The sequence below is a fragment of the Mastomys coucha genome, unplaced genomic scaffold, assembly GCF_008632895.1.
Source record: "Mastomys coucha isolate ucsf_1 unplaced genomic scaffold, UCSF_Mcou_1 pScaffold20, whole genome shotgun sequence".
Taxonomy (NCBI): Eukaryota; Metazoa; Chordata; class Mammalia; order Rodentia; family Muridae; genus Mastomys; species Mastomys coucha.
Window position 1 is genome coordinate 34,109,098 of NW_022196903.1, and position 23,473 is coordinate 34,132,570.

Sequence of the window (23,473 nt, forward strand, 5' to 3'; positions counted from 1 at the left end):
CAGAGTGAGTTCCAGGACAGCCAGAGCTATACAGAGAAACCCTGTCTTGAAAAACCAAAAAAATAAAATTAAATTAAATTAAAATTAAAAATAAATAAATAAAAGACCTCCTGTCAAACCACTTCTAGACTCAGAATGCCACCACTAGGACTCAGATTGCCACCACCATTCTATCTTGATATATTATCTACTATTAACCTGCACTTCTCTGGCAGGAGCACCAAAATCAAGCCCAGGTAAGATTCCAGCCCCACAGGAATAGGAAACCACATCTGCCAGGCCCACTGGCACAACCAGGTTCCAGAAAAGCACCTGATACACACCTGGCTGATGAGATACGGAGGCAGAGAGGTGTTGGGCATGGATGCAGTGCCCTCCTTCTCCAACTGGAGGCAGATGTGAGATGTGGTCAGTGGGGAGGCACCTTGGGTAAAACCAGTGGATAACTGCTTCCTGGGAGGAAGGAGTTGACAGGGGTTACCACTGAAGGAGTAAGCATAGGCTGAAGAGCATACACAAGATAGCTGTTAGCATTCTGTCTAAACTCCACCCCACAGTTACCTGGCAATAGCCAGGTATGCTCCTCCCCATGGTTACCTGGCAATAGCCAGGTAGGCCTGGACCATTATAAAAGGGGCTGCTTGGCCCCTCCCCTCTCTCTTGTTCTCTTGCCTCTTGCTCTCTTGTTCCCTCTTGCTCCCCATCTCTCCCCATTCACTTCCCCCATCTCTCCATGTGGTCATGGCCAGCCTCCACTTCTCTACTCTCCTTCTCTCTGCCTTTCTCTGTCTCTATTACCCTCTTAACTCCCCTCCCCATGCCCTGAATAAACTTTATTCTATACTATACCATTGTGTGGCTGGGTCCTTCACGGGGAAGGGATGCCTTGGCATGGGCCCACTGAGGCACCCCCTTCCCCTATACCTCACCACATTCCCATAGAACATATCCCCTTATATCTCTTTATCTTTTTATAAACACATCACTGGTCCCTACTGTCAAACAACTGTGCTCTGATGGACTTTTGTGGAGCATCACACAGATCTACCAAGTCTAGAACCTTCAGGACAAGAAAAGGAGAGGAACCTGGGTTATCTGGAGCAGACACATACCCAGGAGAATGATGGGGGAATACACCTAGGTACGTGATGGGAGGCTATATGGTCAGATGCGATGGCTCCAGAGCAAAGGACTTCCTTCTAAGATATGGGTGTCCCCTAGAAGCTACCAAGTTTATAACATTGGCCTGGGGTTCCTCTGGGACTCTGGCCAGTCCTCTAATACCTTAGACCCAAGAGAAGAGGAACTGGAGAATTGCCACAGAATGAGGGGGTCCTTTCCAAAGTGTTTGTGTCACAGTCATTCCGTAAGTCTGTTGTACCCCAGGACCGTGAGTGGTGTTATGCTTTGTGTTGTGGTGTTGTCTGTCTCAGATGTTTGGTAACTGAACATGGCATGTGTGACAACAGCGACTAGATGAGTCTGCCCGTCAAGGCCTATGCATATTCCAGATCTGAGGGATGCGTGACTCTCCAGTGAAAGGCAGTGTTGGAAGGTTTATGAAGCTGAGCATTTAGAAATCTGTCTTTTACTTTTAAATGTTTAGATTGGGTCTCTAGAACACAGGAGACTGTTCCTCGCTTGCTTAATTTGATCCCTCCCTCCCCACTCCTTTCTTTTGGTAGCACAAGTTGTTTTTCAAAGGCTCATTTCTTGAATGTTCCCTATAGGAAGAATGTAATTAAACTCCACTGGCCTCCTCCTGCTGAGTCCAAACTGGGGCAGGAGCTGTGGGGAAGCACACCACAGACCCCCTGCCAAGGGGTTCTTGTTATGGAGATGAGAAGGGAACACGTCCTCCCCCACCCCCACCTTACCCCGGTTATGAACAAGAATGAGTAGAGGGCCACCCAGACTCCAAGTGTGTGACTTCCTCTCCTACACGCTGTAATTAGTCAGTTAGGTGGAGAAGGGAAACACCAAGTCCGTACCTTCTCAGCGGCGGCTAAGAGTTGAAATACATGAGTCACTTGACTCCAGTGGCTGACAAAGAGGTGAGCTGGCCCAGGACTGGGGGGTGCACACCTGGAACCCTAGTACTCCAGATTTTAAAGCAGAAGAATCCTGAATTTGAAGCTACCCTAGAATAAACAGTGAGAACCTGTCTCAAAATACCCCAAAACTGAGCCAATCAACAACAAAAAGAGAGGTTCTACAGTCATGATTCTTTAAAAAAGCAAACTACTTTTTCCTGAAAATGCACAGCTTGGGATCCTGGTCCTTCCTCCCATCAGGCACAGGTGTGTGCCCTACCCATCATGGGGCTGGGATGGGGGCAGCACTGCATCTCTCTCTCTAGGACTCTTGGCTGGTAATAGAGTGAAGAAGCTTGAGTTGTGGAGTCGAGGACCACCAGCTCCCAGTCACATTTCACCAAACTAGACCACAGCAAAGAGCATGCCTTCTATGCCCCAAGTCCCAGGTACTGATCTCACATTGCCACAGCACACGGAAGACACTGAATGGCCATTACCAATCTGTGGCGGGGTCACTGACATACCTTTTTGTTCCTTGGTTTTCCTCTCTGTAAAATGGGGAAAGGCACATTCTATAGCTCATGGATTGTCGCACAGACCGAGTTAACACATGTGTGATATTTTAACAGTTTCAGCAATATACATATTAGCTGCTACTGCCTGTTCTGTGCCTCAGTTTCCTTATCTATAAAAAGAGTGATTGGAATAGATGCCTTCTCTGCTGTCAGTATCAATGGCATAGAATGTTTTTAGGGAAGACTGAGGCTCCTTCCTTTACAAACACACATTACCCTGGTCCTCACAAGAACTTGACAAAGTCAGAGCTGTCACAGTGCCCATGTCATTGGCAGGAAAAGAAGAGCTCCAGAGAGAGAGAGAGAGAGAAAGAGAGAGAGAACCAAGAAGAGAGTACGGTTTATTTTAAGGAGTTGGCTCATACAGTGTGGGTGCTGGCAAGTCTAAAGTCTGTAGGGCAGACTGGCAGTCAGAAACTCATAAGGAGTTGATGCTGCCGTCTGGAGACGGGTTTGCTTCTCCAGGAAACAGCAATGTTCACTCTTCTGCCCTCAACTGAATGGATAAGGTTCAACCACCCGACTCAAGGTCATGTCCTTTATTTAATACCTTCCCAGTAGCACAGGGGTCAGCATTTGATTACGTGCTTCCCAAAAGACTTGGCATGGCATAGAGGACAGACAGCATGTGAAGATAGGGGTTACATTGGGAAAGACCCTAGCTTCCATTGGCTTTCCCATCTCCTGACTTGTACCAAGTATGCTCATCAACACAGTGTCTGGTGTTCATGTTGACTGGGTAGGCAGTGGTGGCTCTAGCCATACTGGAAAAGAGGGATTTTCAGGACTGCCTTCAGAGGTGGAGCTTGGAGCTGTGTGTGCCTTGGTTTCATGGAACCATGGAAATGCCAGTTGTCCTGTTGGTTAGGGCAGCCCTGCCCATGTTCATCTGTGGCAAGGGAGCCTGACCCTTCATCAGCCACTCCACCAGCACCTTCTCTGACAGGCAATGTCCTAGGTTTACTATGACCTTTCTCATCACCATGATCCACTCTCTGAGTTCCTAGATTGTCTTTTTGAGTGGCTTGTAACGAATGGTATGAAATGAATAGTATATAGGCAGCTTCACCCTTTTGACCATAGGTCCCTGGATGTTTCACCCATACCCACAAGAACACTGTGGAAGCTAAGACCTCAGTCCTGGGGCTGCTGCTTTCTACTTCAGCAGATACTCTGCCTGAAGCCTTTCTCAGTTATCTATTATCATTATCATCATCATCCTATCATTATTATTATTATTATTATCATCATCATCATCATTATTATTACCATCATCATCATCATCATCATTATTATCATCATCATCATCATCATCATCATCATTATCATCTTTGTAGTGTCCATCCCTCCTACATTTACATGGTGTAGACTCATTTGGGGCATCACTGGGTTCCTCAAGCATTTTTACCTCCTAAGCCATCTTGTGAGTTCCCTTTCTTTCTTTTGTGGATGGTATTGGCTCGTTTTTTTATAGAACGTTCTCTGGCTCTCCTCTATCTTCTCTTCGAGATCTGTCGCACAGGAACTTTGTCCTACAGTTGGATTTCACTGTGTTTGTTGTTAAGTGTATTAAGCATATACAAGAGATACTTGACTTGCAGCCACATTGACCCCCAACCCCTGGGACCCATCCTCCTCCCATCATTGCACTGCTCTGCAGGAAGCCGTCTCCATTCTCCCTCCTGGGTACCAGTCAGAGGCCACCTGATGTTCTCACTATCCAGCCTGCCCTTGACTGCTGTTGAGTACTCTTTCAGCTCAGTGTAGAGAAGGTCTGGAAGATGGTTGGGAAGGGAAGAAAGGTCCAGAACTATGAGACTGTGTTCCCCATCTTTCTACCCCAAAGGATATGGGATCTCCAGACCTCACCAACTCTAGAATTTCTAACTAGGGCAAACCAAGACCTGGTGTTTGTCATGGTTTGGCAATGAGAGGTTTATGTGTTGAAGGTTTACTTTCCAGTTGATAATGCTATTGAGCAGTGATTGGACCATGAGGCCTCTGATGGATCTCTAATCTGGTGGTATTGCTAGGTGATAGTTGAAAATGAAGCCTATTTGAAGGAAGCATGTCCTTGAGAACAGGCATTTGAACAGTCCCTCCTCCTGTTCTGCTTTCTGGCTTCCACGGGCCTTTCTTCTGCTATGCCCAACTACGCTCTGCCACCATGTCATACCTTCCCATATCAGATAGGAAGCACAGAGCCCAATGATCATAGACCAAAGGCTCTGAAACCATGAGCCAAGATAACCCTTCCCTCCTTTAAGTCACCTCTCACAGGAAACTAACACACCTATCTACACAGCCCCTCAACACAGTATAATCTGACTTCAGACAGCTTGCAGCTCCCAGCACTGGGCAGACTTTTCCCCACTTCTGTACCAGTTGGGCCCTGTATGCAAATCCAGATGGCAGGACAGCCAGAGATTTCCTGAAGAGCTATATCCTCAAGAGCTATAAAAATGGCAGTGGTTAGGAATCTATTTCTGACTTAGTTGGTCCTGACTGAGTCCTGGCCTTCTGCAAAGCTCCATGGGGAAATCTAAGATGCAGCAGCTAAGGTAAAGACCTGTTGCCAAAGTGCTATGAGGAATCTGTTTCAAAAGACCTAGTATCTGACCTGAAGCCACTGTCAATGACAAGAATGATTTTGTAAACACCCAGTGGTAACTGGAACTGCTCATGGCATTTTAGAGAACCCGCTGGTCAGGTTGTTGGGAGTAGCAGGGTTTCTGAGACTATGTGATGGTCACATCCAGTTCATCTCACCAGCTACAAGTCCTACAAAGCCTTAGAGATGTGTGCTCCGAGAGGGTAGGTAGATGACTCTCCAAAAGTCTCTCACACAAAATCACACCAAACCCAAGACCAGGTGGTCACCTAGTCTTTGACCAACTCCAGGACCATGAAGCCCACTTCTCCCTCTTATCAGCAAGACAAATGAAGCCCTGTCCCAGCACGGGTCTCCACCCCGGCTAAGAATGATGACAAGGTGTGGGGTGGAGGGGGGAGTGGGGCTCTTGGACTCTCTCCCACTTCCTAATCCCTTTATCTCTAGCTGTAAATCTCATTTGATGAGTCCACAGCTTGGCTACAAATGAGAGATTTGTAGACCTGGAAGATGCAAATGATGGTTCTTACCTCCTGCACACAACAGTAAACATTTATGGAGCATCATAATTATTCATAATCAGTTTTTATGTGCTAAATAAATCTGACCTTGCTCTAAAGAAATTGACCCTGATAGCCAGGAATCCTGGATAAAATGGAGTCTCCTAGAAGTATCTGATGGAAGTTGTCTCTCATTCCATAGCACAGGGACCAGATACTTCTAACAACCAATACTATGTTTTTACTTCATTTAAAGACTAACATGAAATGAATGCTTGGAATGAAGTAACTAAACTAAGTTAGAGACAGAGACTAAATCTGAACCCAGAACAAACAGCACCTAGGTTCCCTGGTGCCATCTTGGGAAAGCTACTAAGTGTAGGGTGATTGCTCTGTGAGAGGAGATGTCCAAAGTGAGGGATATGCATATGACTACTGTTCCACAGTAGCAGCCAAGTTCATGATAGAGTATTAGATTCCTCCTCTGCCCGGGATGTCCCATTTCTGCTGTCACCAAGTCTCAAAGGACAATATTAGAAACAAAACAAAACATTTTTTTTTCCATGTGGTAGGTGACACACACCTTTAATCCCAGCACTCAGGAGATAGAGGCAGGCAAATCTTCGTGAGTTTGAGGCCAGCCTGATCCACAGAGTGAGTTCCAGGAAAGCCAGAGCTACACAGAGAAATGTTTTCTTAAAAAACAACCAAACCAAAAGAAGAAAAAAGAAAAGAAAAAGGGAAAAAGATCACTTTTTTACTTGTCAACAAGGAATAAGTTAAGATGCATTTGTCTTTATCAGTAAAAGAATAAATTTAGTTTAAGAGTAATGAACAAACTAATCAAGCTGGATTAAAAAAAAACAACAAAAGAAAGAAAAGTGGGGCTAGAGAGATGAATCAGCTGTTAGGAGCTCTGTTCCCAACACCTATGTCAAGTAGCTCACAACTGTCTGCCACAGGGATCCAATGCATCCAAGGTCATCTACACACACACACACACACACACACACAGAAACAATAAATAGATCTTTAAATATAAGTCTAAACCAAGGGGAAATAGTTCTTCTTATTTAACATTTGGCAAATTTACATTCTCCTTGTCTGCCCTTGGGTCTTTTAAATTAATCTCTATAGATACTTCCATGTATTATTAGCTTTTATTCCTATGTAAAGGCTGCTCTATCAAGATTTCCTCTATTCATCCTGTCCCCGGGCTTCAGACAGACGGTTTCCTCCCCTGGGGATGATTTATGCATCAAGCCTGTCAGATATCATGGTATCTGGCTGCAGTTTTCTTCCTGTCCCTCACATGTTTCCTTAAAGCCTACTTAATAGGGCCCATAGTGTCTACCTGGAGTTCTGGGAGGTGCTGGACTGACACAGACCCTAATTTAGTTAAACAAACCCAGTCTGGGTCTGGCCTCTCTGCAGTAGTCCTTGACCTTTCCAACCTTGCTTTTTTCCCCCCAAAGTTCTGAGGAAGGACTGTGAATATCCACCCTGCCCCTACCCTGCTCCTGACCTCCTACACAAATTTCAAAGGCTTTGCTGATTCAAGCCTCCTTCAGATCCCATCATTCATTTGCATGTGGGCCAGCCTAGCCAGAAGTGGTCCATGAGTGTAGTCTGTCCTTGCTGGTGAGACATCTTGAGTCCACATTTCCAGAAACCAGCACCTTCCTCTTGGTCCATGCTCAAGCCTTAGACTCTCTTACCTTTTCAGCTGTCACAGCCCCATGACCAAGAAAGCCACAAACTCCACCCCTGGAATGGAACCTATCTGCTTTCACCATTTCAGAAAGGCAAGAAACTCCAACTGTAGGAGTTTCCCCTGCACACCTTCTCACGGGGAGAAGCCACTTCAGCTTGCTCCACCCAGGGCAAACATGACTGTCTCCCTAGCAGTGCAGGTTCTGTGTAGAGTTCCCGTGGTCAGGGTCTGGGCCAGGTGTTGCCGGGTTCTCAACATCTTAATCAAAGAATTGAAATAAAGATGCACACACAAAGAGATTGCAAAGGAACAATGGAGCACGCAGATCAAGAACATACTCACTGTCAGCAGTGACAGCCGACCACACCATGAGGGAACTCAATACTTCTTAGTATTTGAGACTTTCCCCTATGGGGTTTAAGAGAAGGATGAATCTGGTAACTCTTTGCTCATTGAATATGTCCCTTCCCATGATGGTTTGAGTCATATATGTGCCTAACTATGTATAGCTGTAGATGGTAAGTAGGGAAGTCTCCCTAAATGTTCACTCAGAGGATACAATTTGCTTGACTATACATGCACTCAACCACAGTGTAACACACATCAGGCACACTGCCTTCTATACACAGACACATTCTGGAATATGTTCCAGGAGAAATTGTTCATAAAAGAGAAGGTTGTGATCCTTGTCAAGGGGAAGAGGAACTTAAGCCCCTTGTATGAAGGGAGGGGCACACCCAGCCTGATTATGAGATGCACCGTTAGGAGAGAGATGCCCAACCCAAGCAGAGTCTCAGGATGCTAAACTATCCCCTATGCTTGGGCACCTCATCATATGGAGACCCAGGTGCCCTTTGCAAGGCTTGACCCTCCCTTCTAGAACAGAAAGGGGTACCTCCTCCACCAGCTGTGCCACAACTTTAAGAAGCAGTCATCCAAGGGTAGGTGCACACCTACAAGCCTAGTACTCGGGAAATAAAGGCCTTAGAATTGAAAGTCCTCAGCTACAGAGCTAATTCAAATCCAGCCTAGGCTATCTGAAAAGGGTATTTGTTTCAGGAAATACATAAACAAATAAGCAAATATAAATAAATAAATGGAAAGGAAAGAAAGTAGTGGGTTATTTTGTTTATTTATTTATTTATTTATTCATTTATTTATCATTTAGGAAGATAACATCTCTAAATGAGCCAATCAAGTGCACCTGTCTAAGGAGAGCTAATGACATACACCTATGTCTGCTTGAACATTAAATTAGCCAACTGCTGGGATGCCAGGCCAGAGATGTCTTTCTTCTTGTGTGTGACCGCCCCGAGAGACAGAATGACAGAGATTTCAGATAAAGCCCCTCCTCCTGGTGAGTTCCTTGAGCACAGGTGCTCACTGCCAGGAGGTGCCATTCTTGGGCGAAGGGGAGGGGTATGCATTTCACAATAGTCATAGAAACCACCACTCCTGAGACCATTCTCCAGGGACCTAGACCAGAAGGAACTCTGGGAGTCACTTACACAAGGAGGCCAGGCTGCATCGATCAGGCATAGGTAGTCTGCTGCACCCAAAATGCAGAGCAAAAACCCTTATCAGGAGATGTCATTTTCCCCTAAATGTCATATATACAATTTTTACTCGGGCGTGATGACAGAGAGTGAATAACTTAACATAAATTTGCATAATGCAATACAGCTGTTAATTTATGATCATATTAAAGCACAAAGTTTTTTTAGTTGGAGGCATTTTAAAGTCTTAATCTTCTAAATCTCCCTGTTTGCTCTGTTTATTACTTAAAGCTGCCAAATAAAATACAGGTATCTGGTTAAATTTGAATCCCAGATGAGCAACGACTAATTTTCTTTGTGTATCTCATTCAGCATTTGAGATATACTTATACTTTAAAAATGTAGGTGCTATATTCTGATATTTACAGTTAACTGGGTACTTCCGTTTCTATTCTAGATTGGGGAAGTCTGCATTTATCTTCAGAGATGGCTTAGCCCCTGGGTCTTTGTTCCCAGAGCAGAGGGACTGTTGCCAGGGATAATGGTGGCTGCAGGGAACTTGTGCCTTTATGCTGTGAGGGAGTCTGGTCCTCTGTGGAGCACCAATAGAGTTAAATGAATAAGACTATACAGGGGTCCCAGTGCAAAAGGGGAAACTGAGGCAAGCAACATATGTGAGCATACCTGGGAACACCAGGATATAAAAATGAGGGCATGACTTGCAGTGGTGGTGACGGTGGGGTGGAGCTCTGGTTGCTCTGTGTGTGTGTGTATGTGTATGTGTAATTGTGTATGTATATATGTAAGTGTGTATGTATGTGTGTGCATATGTGTGTGTATTGTATATGCGTGTATGTGTATAAGTATGTGTGTATATGTGTGTGTGCCCTACATTTATTAACTTACTTATTCATTTATTTAGATTTTGTGTTTTTATGCTGTGGCTCAGCTGTATTTTGTTTTGTTTGAGACAGAATATCTCTATACATTCCTGGCTGTTCTAGGATTGACTAGGTAAGATCAGGATGACCTTAAATATAGCGATCTTCCTGATTCTGCTCTGCTGTCATCCCCTCGTGACAGGATTACAAGCATGTATCATCATGCCTAGCTACTATAGCACTCTAAATATTGGTCTTCACCCCTTAAACTGAATTCATTGATCCCTAAAGGATCATGGCTCCTGTTTTGAAAAACCCCAAGTTTATAGGGTCGCCATCCAGGAAAGTGAATGGAGAGATTGAGAAAGAATCCACGAGGTAGCTCAGTGAGTAAGAGGGCTTCTGTGTGAGCAAGAGGACATGGGTTTGGATCGCAGGACCCACTTGCAGAGTGCACTGTAACCCCAGTTCTGTGGGCACAGAGATAGAAGACTCACTGAAACTGGCTTGTTGCCAGCCTCGCTTTGCTTCCAGTGAGAGACCCTGCCTCAGATGAATTAGACAAGATATCAGATGTCCTCCACTGTTCTCCGCATGGACAGGTGCACGAAGGACACACATGTACACATGCACATGCACACACATACACCCTCGTGCATGCATGAGTCTGCTTTAAAAGAAGGAGATGTGTCAAACCAGTTAAGATGTTCCCCAAGTGTGCTCATCTGTGACAACGCAGGGCTAAGGCCTCACACTGCTAACCCCTGAGCCTGGGTTTTCAGTCTCACTCCCTCCTCTTCCTAGCCTGGTCTTTGAGTTGTAATGCACATTCGGGGACGTTCTACTGCACCCTTCATCTCTACATTACTGGGACAAGACTGGCTTATCATGTCATCTCAAATATCATCTCCTCAAACGTCCACACTTTGCACATTTCTGAGTTGATTACCTCATAGCTGTGGCATCTACTTAACTTCAACAGCATTAAATCTCATTTATCCTGGTTCTGGCCACTCTATCTTCAGCTTCTTACTGATAATCCTGTTTCACTGTCTCTATGCCTCAGCAGAGCTTGACAGTGAGTCTTCCCTGTGCCCCTGCTAGGACTGTCACTGTCGATGGCATGAGGCAAATGCAGTAATAGCGACTAGTACATGGTGATGCAGGTTCACAGTCTCCTATGCGGTAACCGTGTTTCCCCTTTAAAGTCTAGAATGTAGAGACTCTGAAGGCTCCAGATGTTTTCCTTGAGGTTGTGATGCAAATCTAGCCTCCTCCAACTCTTATGCTGAGCTGAGTCTTGCAAAGAAATCAACTGACAGGAAGAGCCAGCAAGCTAAGAGATGCCCACGTGTGCTATATATTTTCTTTCTATCCCCACACAGAATCCTCTTAAATCTTACTGGCTCCTTGGGAATGCCCTGGAATCTCTTCATGGGCTCTCCATTCCATGTGCATTTTCTTTTTGGTTGTGACAGGCGAGTCCCAAGGAAACCCTTCTTTCCTGAGCATTTTTCCATGCCTCAGCAGTAATTGCCATCTTGCCCACAGGACCCAAACCCAGTGTTCCTTCAGATGTTTTTATTAGCTCAGTGACCAGTGTGCAGGAAGGGCAGGTTGGCACTCTCCTTCCATCCTGTGGGAAATACTTTCCTCTCTGTCCTTCTTGGCCGTGGCATTTGCTTCATGAAAACTCCATGGGGCAGCACAGCAAGGCCAGCAACCTGCACCCAGCAAGCTGGCATGGACACTCAGCCTGCATTCTCTGAGTCCCCCAGCCTGTCACCAGTGTCACCTTCACCCAGCCTGCCAAGCTCTGAGTTCTAACTCCCTGCTGAAAGGCCCCTTACCCAGCCATACTACCCCATACTGGGGACAATACAGATCCTCCTAGAGCCTATGTCCTCACCTGTTAAAGGGGACAGTAATGTCATCTGCTCTTCAAGCTGCAAGGCTGAGGAAATTGGCTAGCACAGGGAAGTGCTGAGCACAGAGCCTGGTGCTTCCCAGGCTTCTGATCTCTCTCTTGTCACACTGTGTTACTCCTACCTCAAAACCATCTAAAAAACTCAGGCACATGTCCCTCACATGCGTCCCCTGCTGCTCTGTCATTGAGCTTCTGGTATTATGCACACACACACACACACACACACACACACACACACACATACACACACACACACAGAGAGAGAGAGAGAGAGAGAGAGAGAGAGAGAGAGAGAGAGAGAACAACCAGGGCCCCTCCCCTGCCACTGAAAGTTGCAACTTCCTTTTTACTGGCAACTTTTCCTACTCTCATGTTAAATTCACCTCTGACATCCTATTTTCCCAGGGCATGATTTTTTTCCAGAGACCAACAAAACAATGCCCAAATCAGAGAGCATGGGTGGATACCAGCCACCGAGGTACCAGAACCCTCACCTAGGTCTCTGTGAGAGATTGCTCTGCCCATTCCTGCCTACTATACCAGAAATAAGAAACTCCCCTCTACCTGGGGGGTGGGAGGGGGCAGCTTATGGCCAATAACGCTCCACTCTTAGTTAAACTCCTCTAAAGAAGGGCAGCCTGTACCTTTCTGGCATTGCTAATCTCTCTCCAAATAGCGAGGCCTCATGTCTGCTGCCCATCGTGTCTTTGTGACTGTCTGTGTCCCTCTGGGTGTAGAACATGCAGCAGACCCCATCTGGGAAGGTGTGATGCAGAGCTGAAGGCTGCTCTCATGATACTCATCTCCAAAAGCCCAGGGTGGCCCCATCACTGACCCATTACCAAGTCACCATTGAATTTACCTAAGGTCATAGCAATCGCTGGGACCCTGTATCATGAGAAGACCTATACGTTTAAGATACCGTGAGTGAGAATGGTACTTCCCTTTATTTTCTCCCTGAATTAAGTCTTTTGGCTATTCTTCTACTTCATGATCAATTCTCGAGCTTCTCTCTCAAATCCTCTCTTTAAAACATCTTGTCCTTACCTTTACATTTGTTGATGGGATGCAAATCACCCTCCCTGGGCTGGAAGCTCTGTGTCAGGAGGCACCTGTGCCAGCATCCTCGATGCTCACACAGCGTCTGGAGTATCCTGACGCAGGATCACGGGCATCCTGATGGACCATGCATCACCCATGCTTCCCCTCATCCAACTTTACCTTTCCCTGTGTGCAGGGCAACTAAGGGATGCTCTACCCGAGATGCCCGCTGGCCTACTTTCTAGGAGCCTATTCCCAAAGTCACCTCATAGAAACCTCCTCCATGGACAGTGGGAGATGTGCAGTGAGCATTCGATGAGCCTCTTCAGAAAGAGAGCGAGTCCAAGACTAGGTCAGGTCCATCTACAAAGGCTTCCCAAAGGGAGGGCCCCCCCAGCGTGACAGGGGGGAGGCTGAACAGAAATAGCGAGTGTCCACTGAGTTTCCTTATGCAGACGTTGTCTTCTGGGCCATCCTTGAATGGAGGTTTATGCTGACATAGCTCCGTGCAGCAAGCAAGGCCAGCACTTCTCTCTTGCACTAGGTGAGAAACTGCAGCTGCCAGAGTCGGCTCAGGCCGCCCAGCTGGCAAGTGGTGAAACAAATTTAAACTCTGTGTATGCTTCTAGTATTCAGGACTAGTTCCCAGGGTGGAATCTGAAGTCAATGGCAGGAAACCCTGGAAGAATTTCCCCAGCAAGTCTGTAAGGACTAGTCTTGGTCTAATGTTCTAGAAGCTACCATCTTGAGCTTAGCAGCTTGGATCTATAGTGATGGGCTCTGCCTTTCCAAGGGTTTCTCATCCTTGGCTACACCCTGGACTCGCCCTGAGGAGCTTGCTGCCTATGGCTCCCTGCAGCCTCAGTGTCTCTAGAAATGGGTGTATGTGGCTTAGCCACAAACTCCCCTGGTCACTCCAGGTAGGCTCAAGAATGGCAAACATAACACAAGAGGAAGCTAGCTGTCCCTTCCTGTCCACCAGAGCTCAGCACTCGGCACCTTGAGAAGAAGTCTCATTTCCACACTCCCCACCAAGACTGAAGGCCCCTCCCTGACAGCGAGTGTGTGGAGACAGTTATTCAACGTCTCCACACACTCGCAGTTTCATTCTTACATTTGGGGCCTCTGAGCCTAAAGCAGCCATGCAATTATAAAACACATGCCTGATGGGGGTGGAATCCTTTCTATTGAGACTGCTCATCAGAGAGAAAGGCAACTCTGGGTATACAAAATAATTAGTTCCAGGCAGTTTTGTCTTCGTTCTATGTGACAAAAAAACAAAACAAACAAAAAAAATACCAACCAAACAAAAACGACTTTGGGACTCAAAGTCACCTGAGCTTTGTGAAAATGAGAGCAGGTTGCCCATGTCACCCTCGCCTTGACCTAGAAGACTCTGAAGGTCAAGAGAACCTCCCAGACTCCAAAGAGTGGCAATGTGCCTGAGAAGAGATGTCACTTTCCTCTCAGGGGCGCTCTTCATTTTATAAGATTCAACTTTCAAACTAGAAATCCACCCACCCGCCAAGTCTAAGTTTGGGGAAAGAACATTATTTCCTTAGCTATGTGAGGGGACACCACAGCATCCTAGGGACCGAGCCCAAAGTGAGCAGACATCAAATCATATGCCCAGCAGCCCTCAGAGTCCAGTCATAGCTGCACATGGAGGACAGAGGTCAGCACAGGTAGCCTGTGACCCAGGTGCAGCAAGGGAGGTATTCTTTTAGCTTTTAAATATGTACTAATTGCTAAATGTAAGGAATCACAACTCTACAAAAATCTAGGTCCTAGCTTTTTCTTGAAGCAGTGGAAGCTTGGGCTACCTTTAGCCCTTCCCTTCCAGCAGCATCAGACAAGGGCAGCTCCCACCTGCAGTAAGGTCCGAGGCCAGCAGCCCTCCCACATCACATCATGCCCTCTGGACCCCAGCTCTCAGAGCCATGGTGCCTCCCGGTGCTCCACAGAGTTTTGCATCACCATCTGGGCTATGTGATCTTACTCCTGTCCCCGTGTTCTGAGTCCCAGAAGCAGGTCCTTGTCCGCTCTACATCCAATGTCCACCCTGTACAGACAGGACACCTCTGCTTGCCTTGGTCTCCGAGGCTTTCTCAGAGCCTTGGCGCAGGTGTATTGACTCCTAAAATGTGTGTGGCACTTGAGTGATTCACGGGCATTCTAGAGAACTTTAGATGCCGGCTCATGAACTTTCAGGCCACAGGGCTGTATGGCTCTCTGTCTGGCAGACACAGGGATGTCTTTGCTCAGGGGTGTATACAGACGGCCTTTGGTGGCCGTCCCTGTTTGGCTGGCTGGCAAGGGAGAACTGAGTTTGCTCGGCCATCTGTTCTAGGGCCATGTGCCAACCAAAGTAGGGCCAGTTAGTCATGCTTGGTGACCTATAAGCAGAAAGAGGGCACACAGAGTGAGTGGGGGAACCTTTAGAAGAGGCCACTGATGTCCCTCTCCTGCCTTCATTTGGGTCTCTTTCCTCTCACCCTGCAGGTCCTTAGCAGAAATAACGACAGTATGTAGTGTGATATTTTCACTACTTTCCAAATAGATTCACATGTCTGCCTAGACGTTTCAAGGATGACCCTGCTGGTCCCAGGAAAATTCTTTGAAAAGCTGTACTAGCTGAGGTGACAGACAGGGCTGGGGAGCTCCCCAACCACTACAAATTAGACTGTGAAGACAACAGGGTGGGTAGCTACCACTCACAGGAGCTCCATGCCAGAGGATTCTGCCATTCTCAGGGAGGGTTTAAGCTCAAGGCTAAGAGAACCAGCTCTATGTAGCTAACCACACTGTTAAACTAGAGCTGCAGGATTCCCAGCTGGCATCTGACCCCTTCCAAAAGAACTGCCCAGCCCTGTGCTAACTGGGACCAGCACTCACCAGCCAAAGCAGTCTGTTTCATGCACTGTGCCAGGTCTAAAGAGAGAGGTCCCCACGGTCCCTGCAGTGGCTTCTGCAGCTGAGGGAGCAGAGGCCACACAGCATCTTTCCTTCTCTTGGCCAGAGCTCCACATTCAAGAGCATAGTCCTGGCCTCTCCTACTCATCTTTACCTTCCCTGACTCCCAAGACCCTAGTCCCAAGAGGGCCCCTTACTCTGCCTGCCTGCTTTACATCACATCTCCTGAAGCCTCTGCTATGGGATTGCTCCCCTGGCCTCTTCTCTCCCGTGTCTTTTGTTTGTCCCTGACACAGGCCTTAGAGTCAAAGTTCTGTTTTCATTCACTCTGTGCCACAAACCCCTTCTGTCAGATCTGTCCTCTCCTATGGATCTTACTCATAAATCCCCTGGCCTCCGTTCCTCATCTATAAACTACAACTCCCTCTATGCATGGCCCAGGTGACTGTCACCCACAGAACTCTGAGGACCTAGAACTTCCCTTTCAAATAAATGACATCACTGGCTCTGCTCCTCCTCCACCCCTGGGGCTTGGCATCTCTCCATCCCAACTCTATCCTCATTATAGCACATCTCCCGGCCCCTTGTTCAGGACCAAGGTCTGAAGGGTGATCCTGCAAACACCCGTAAGGTCTCCTAGCTTGTCCGGGGTGTGAGCTGTGCGTGTCCCTACCTGACACTCCTTCATGACCCACTTCACCCAGACTTAGAGTTGTTCATCTCAGCTCACCCATGTAGCAGCCAGCAGCACAGACCTGTATCCTGTCAGTAACTCATGACCTCGGTCTCCCAAAATTCATCGTACATCCTGGTCCTGACGCCTAAGACCTCCTATCTTAGCCCCTAAAGGGCTCCAGCTTAGCTGGGCCCACCCCTCAGGATTGCTGATGGCTTCCTGGTCTTCCCACCTCTAATACACACACACACACACACACACACACACACACACACACACACACACACACACACTCACACACACGATCTTCCTTCCCTACCCTCTTTACAACCCCACCTTCCCAGTGTCTGTGTGTATGTGGCCATACACTTGACTTCTGCTTGTAGCTGCCTGGTCCAATGATCCAGAGGGAGAAAAATCTACAGCAGATTGGCCCTCCCCAGGGGCCTCCCTGATGTGACTTGGAATGCCACCTCTGATAGCTAGAGGGACTCACCCTCTCAGCCACTTAACTAACTAACCTTCATGCTAAGCCCTTTTGAGCAGCCTTTGCCCATGGGTGGGGTCGGATACACTGAGACTGGAGGGTGAAGAGCCAGGCATCCATGTGCGCAGGAGGCCCAGAACCAGAGCAGCAGGCATAGAGACAAAAGAAACACAAGACTCTAAGATCCCCAGCCAAAACAAATTGCCCTCATTAACACGGGCCTCCACCACCATCTCTGGGCTGGGACCAGGCTGAAGCGAGGCAGAACCCACAGAAGAGTGTGTGCCAATAAAACAGCAATAAACATGCAGCGGCAATGGAACACGGTTCAGCGTTGTTCCAAAACCTTGTTTAACTGCTTTTATTGTTTCTGTGTGAGAGAACACAAATGCATTTGGAAAATTGCTTCAGCATCAGGCTCCTGTTCTCTGAGGAAGGCTTCCCAATATCCCCCTACCCCCATCCAAGGAGGATCCTGACCTTCACCGTGTCCCCATGAAAGCCTCGGGGCTCTCACTTCCAGCCATCCACTAGAATGTCCCTATGCCCTGGGCCCCAGGGACTGTGCATTGGCCATCCCTACCCATACTCTCTGCAGTGCTGGGTGCAGAGCAGATACAGCCAGCATTCAGCCATAGGGAAGGCAGTGCACAGATCTGAAGGGTTCCCATGGGAAGCTAAATGTATCCTTGTGAGGCAGTCAACATTCTTATTAGGGAAGAAGGTTTATTTCTGAAAGAATCCATCACTGAAATAAACACATGAACTGAGGATCTCCTGTCATGTGTGACTGAGGGAGTGACCTGTTCTCATGGGACCTTAGTCATCCCTTTGGGGGTTTTCCCACATTAGAACAGCCTAGTCAACAGGAACAAGAAAGCCAAAAGAGGGTTCTGAGAGCAAGACCCAGATCTGGGACTGGTGGAAGGCCTGGGATGTCAGGAAGCTCTAAAGAGAACAGGTGGAGTGGCCTTTGTGCCACAGGCTCAGATATCCCAGAAAATGAGGAAGGGCTTTTCCGAGAGCATTAAGAATCGAGGGGAGAGACCCTTCCCACGTTATGAAAGACGCAAAGCCCCGAGGCCTCTGTGCTCCTCCTGCAGTGCTCTGTGAAGGAGAAGCAGGAGGGGTGCACGAGGGACCTGTATCTCCCTCAGAGCCCACTGTGACCTCCACAGGTTCTGTGGTCACATGCCATGGGGAGGAGAAGGGAACCACGGCCCCTCTGGAGAGCTGCTGGCAGCCAGCTTCATTGGGACTCAGCCAGAAGTGGGGAGTCTGCATGTGTGGAGCAGCTACTTTGAGCAATTACTAAACTATGGTCTATGGAAAATAAGACTCTGAGGCAGGTGCTGTCCCTGATTAAATCCCCACCCCCAAATTAATTTAAAAAAAAAAAAAACCACCTTTCTCCCTATAAGTGTCAATCTGCTTCACTTCCAGCTGGAGAAGGGACGTGGCATAGGAGGGGAATTCATGCCATCCTTCTCTCGGGGCCTTTCTGCTCTTAGTTTTGCTGTTGCAGAGGCCACTCTTGGCAAGAAGTCCTTCTCATGAGAGCCACCAGCTGCAGAGAAAGACCTAAAATAGCACCAGGTGGAAAGGAGACAAGCTGCAGCGCTAGAAAGGGGCGGAAGCCATCATGGAACCTCAAAAGAGCCCTAGGTTCGGCCCCAGCGTTCCCATTGCCACCTAAGCTCTGGAGCCTCCATTCCCTCCTGTGTGATGTGAGCCGCCGCAGTATCAGTTATTTTTCTGTGTGAAATTTGCTGTGATAAAATGCCATAACCAGACACAACTTGCAGTTGATTGTGGCTTACAGTGCCAGAGGAAGAGTCCATAACAGCGGAGGAGGCACGGCAGCTGGAAGCCGTGAGATCCCCCCAACCCCTCAATTGCACAAAGGAAGTAGAAAGTCTATGACCAGCACACGCCTTTAATCCCAGCACTTGGGAGGCAGAGGCGGGTGGATTTCTGAGTTCAAGGTCAGCCTGGTCTACAGAGTGAGTTCCAGGACAGCCAGGGCTACACAGAGAAACCCTGTCTCGAAAAACCAAAAAAAAAAAAAAAAAAAAAAAAAAAAAAAAAAAAGAAAGTCTATGACCCTCAAAGCCCACCCCCAATGACGCACTTCCTCCAGCTGTACCTTCTAAAGCTCCATAGCGTCCCCAAATGTATGACTAACAGGGGACCGGGTGTTCAGACACACGAGCCTACGGGGGATATTACTCATTCAAACCAAGAGTCTTAGTTGTCTTCGGGATAGGGTAGGCCTTAGCCTTGCACGTGAATCCTGCAGTTCATAAAGTGCCATGGGAAGAAGGGAGGTCACTATGGTACTCCTCTCCTCAGGAAGGCAGGGGTAGACACAGCAAGGAGCGCAGGACCAGAACCTGGTCACAAGCTGGGAGACACTCTCTTCCCACAGTCATGACCAGGAGCCAGAAAGTGGTTGAACCTGGGTCCGTCTGACACGCTGAGCAGCAACCCTGCAAACCTTGGAGGATGTACTCAATAACACCTTCCATCCTCCTGCCACCAGAGAGGACCATCTCACAGCATCTCCCCAGGGCAGCCCCACCTGACATGGGATCTTGTCCTCGGTACAACTCTTCTCTCTGAGGTGGGATGGGGCTTGCTTGTGTGGATTCACAGCAAACAGCCTGTGATGTCCATGTACTTGTTCTGCCAAACCAGAAAAATCATAAGTAGTGCTCTTAAGAAAACTTCCACCAGCATGTACAGGGGCAGCCTGGCTGTGACTCTTCAAGTGGACATTGCCCCATTTTCCAGATGAACAAACAGAGTCTCAGTGAGGCCAGTAACTTACCAGCCATCTTCTAGCAGGACCTGCTAGATGAACAGCTCTGCTCCTTCCTTTACCATCATGAAAGCCAAAAATCTCTAAATGTTCATTTAATTAGTAGTTCATTTAGCAATGAAATACTCTTTAGACTTCTGGTGTGTGTATGTGTGTGTGTTTGTGTGTTGAGACAAGGTTCCCATATGCTCTTTGAACTTGCTTGGAACTTGAGATTCCCCCACTTCAACTTCCTAAGAGCTGGGACTATAAGCCTCCACTGTCATGCTCCATTGTCTTGGCAAAAAATATTAAATATATATATGATATTAGATAATTAGATATATAACATATCTAAGTATTATATATAATATCTAAGTATTATACATATAATTTTTTTGCCAAGACAATGGAGCATGATGGTAGAGGCTTTTAAGATATATATATGTATATATGTTATATACATATATATATATACATATATATGTGTGTGTGTGTGTGTATTCAAACAAATAACAAAAAAAGATAAAAAGCATAAAGTACTTGTGACTGTTGTAACTGGGGCCAGGTAAATGTTACAGGGCAGCTGACCCAATGCCACTTCCTTCCAGAAAGCAGCAAGCACACCTGGGTGAGCAGCCACTCCAACTGCACTGGGGTTCTGGGTATATAAAATGAGTATTGAGCCCACAAGAGTTTCCTTCCTGAGTTCCTTGACTGCTCTCCAGACCCACACACACCCCTGAGAGCATTGGTCTAACCACATATCTTTCAACTTAGCATGGTCAGGACCACCCTCAGGCTGCCAGACTGGCAAGCAAGAATAAGATATCCAGTTAAGCCGGGCAGTGGTGGCGCACGCCTTTAGTCCCAGAACTTGGGAGGCAGACGCAGGTGGATTTCTGAGTTCGAGGCCAGCCTGATCTACAAAATGAGTTCCAGGACAGCCAGAAACCCTGTCTCGAAAAAACAAAACAAACAAACAAAAAAAATATCCAGTTAAATCTGAATTTCAGATAAGCAATGCACAAGAATGTCCTGTGCACTATTTCACACACACACACACACACACACACACACACACACACACACACACACAGCTTAAGTAAAAAGCCTTTTGATCTAAATTCAGGTGGCTGTAGCACAGTCACCATAGACCGGGGGCTGGGACAACAGACAGCAGTTTCTCACAGGTCTAGGAAGCTCCAGAATGAACGCGCTGGCAGATTCAGGCCCTAGGAAGTGCTCACATCAGGATCCATTCCTCTTCTCTGTACACTCTCATGGCTTTCCTTGGTGCTCCCAGAGAGAGGGAGGAGGGTGGGAGCACTCGCCCACACTGCCTGCTTGTGAGCAGGAGTGTGAATGCAGGGTGCTGAGGAATCCAAAGTCACACTACTTGAGTTCACTTCCTATTCCATTGATCCAGACCCGACTTCGGGATTCCCACAAGTACGCTGTCTCCATGGGACTTTCTGTGGTCACCCGAGGAGGATGGACCACCGCACTGTCTCAGACTTGAGCACGGAGAAGCGGAAGTTCAGCTCAGACATAGAACACCGGCTCAGCTTGTGTGAGGTGCCGGGAATCATTATCTCTAACACTACCAAGCAAGAAAGGAAGGGCAGAGGGAAAGAAAACGGGACAGAGAACACATCCAGCGGTGGATGTGTGGGTTTTCTTACCCTGGTTTTGTCATTAAATGCTTCCCTTTCTCGCATTATTTGCAGAAAGCATGCTGCTGAGCCTCCATCTATTGGCCTGTGCTCTGAAGCTGCCTCTGCCCCTCATTTGCTGAGCACTTTGAGCTATTTCATCTGTCCGGCCTGTGGTTCCTCAAGACAGGGTTACATTTCTTGAACCTGGGGATTTCCTCTCGCGTTTTCTTTGAAGTGTCCCATGACTGATACCCGGTGCCAGCAAGAACGCTGGTGTCTAACTCTTTTCTCCTGAACTGGTACACAAAAATACCTATAGAGGCTGGAGGGATCGTGCAGCAGTTAAAAGCACATAGGGAACCAGGTTTTAGTTCTCAGCATGCACAGAGTGACTTGTAACTCCAGTCCCAGGGGATCTAGCGCCCTCTTCTGGCCTTCACAGGCACTGCATGCAAGTGAATGCACTTGTTGAATAAACAGCTAGGCAGACACATGCATACATGCATATAAAATCAAAGTAAGTAAATAAAAAGAGCCTCAATTCTCAATGATTCTTAAAATCTAGTTCCAGACACTATTTGAGCCTCTAGATATTACTCTTGGACAAACGAGGGTTTCTCTTAATGGAGGAGAGAGTTTTCCCTGCCTGGCTTGGACTTGGCCCTCCTCCCCACTTATACCTTGATCTTTGAAAATAGACTGAGTGGACAATAGGGATCTGAAGACGTGTGTGTGAGTGTGTGTGTGTGTGTGTGTGTGTGTGTGTGTGTGTGTGTGTGTGTGTGTGGTGTAGAGGGATTCCTATTATAATAAATCTTATCACAGTGGAGATTTTTTTTCCAGAAAATTCTGAGCCCAGACAATGGCTCATTTATTTGAAGTAATATTCAAAGCAACAGAACTCCAGGTCAACAAGAAGGATTTCTCTGGATCTTAGGGTTGATTGCAAAGGGATTTACGACACATGGGCAGGAGGAGCCATTTAATGATAGATTCTGGGCAGGTGGAAGGTGACCTTGCAAACAAACCTAAGATGGTCTGCTGGAAATGCTGTGACATCCTGTGGGACAAGGCCCGCCTACTCCATTCTGACAGTGGGAGACAGAAGCCCAGGAGCCCTGCCTGGGAGGATGTTTGGGTAAATATTTGGGCAGCCTTTGGCTGCTGCTGCTACACTGGTGAACTGAGCTGTAGACCAGAGGAAATGGCTCTTGTCTCCCAGGCCCTCCAATGATACATTTTGATAAACATCCAGACAGGCTGACTCTGGCCCAAGCTCTGTGAATATATTACATATTCTACAACCAACAGAGAGCATGCTCCAGGCATGGTGGCAGAGAGGGGGCAGGAAGCAGGAGGGCGGGAGGGGTCTGGAACCGGCTGTCTAAATTTAACAGGCAGTGGCTTTTAGGCCAAGTGGATAAAAAATAAATTCCAGTGCTCAGAGCTCTTATCTTTGTTTACCATTTCTCCAAACAGTGAGTGACCTGCTCTGACTCTCAGGGTAGATTATCAACAAAAAGCACACAGGAAGTAGGGGTGGGTGGACGGTAAATTGTGGACCACTCCGCCTTCCCGTGGCATTTACTTGGTCTGTCAGAGTGACTAAAATGTGCTGGGGTCACAGAGCTGTCTTTGAGCAGATGAGGTATGGCTCTGGTACATCAGACCAACTCAGAGGTGGAGGCACCTTAGGGTCACCGACCCATTGACAAAGGTACATCTGCTAGTATCACACAGCATTCCCTGCCACATACGTGACCCACAGCATATGACAGACACACTCTTGTTCCCTGCATTCAGTCTGTTCCCAGTCCTTCCAGGACATAGGATGCATGGTGTGTGAGTTTCACATTATTCTCTGTTGCTCACTTCTGTCCGTTCACTGGTGTCTGTTTTGTCCCCTCTCCTCCCCTAGCTGGCAATGCACTAGCCTTCCATGGTTCTGACCCTGGCCCTTGATAAGGGGTGACCCATGTACTCGTCAGCTGTTTGTCACAATAGCAAATACTCAAGGTGGCCAAGTAGTAATGAGAAGAAGGGTTGTTTGGGCTCCCGGTTATGAGGGTTACAGTCTCGGTTGTAGACCTCTGTTGCCTAGAACAGGCTGGATTCGGTGGAGTGAAGCCTTCAACTCGTGGCTGAAATGATAATGAAA

The 23,473-nt window shown here is 47.4% G+C and overlaps 1 protein-coding gene across 3 annotated transcripts in view; it reads left to right on the forward strand.

The window, feature by feature from the left end:
* The window catches only part of Tbxas1 (thromboxane A synthase 1), a 175,031-nt gene that overhangs the window by 128,130 nt on the left and 23,428 nt on the right, over positions 1-23,473 (forward strand). The window lies entirely within an intron of this gene.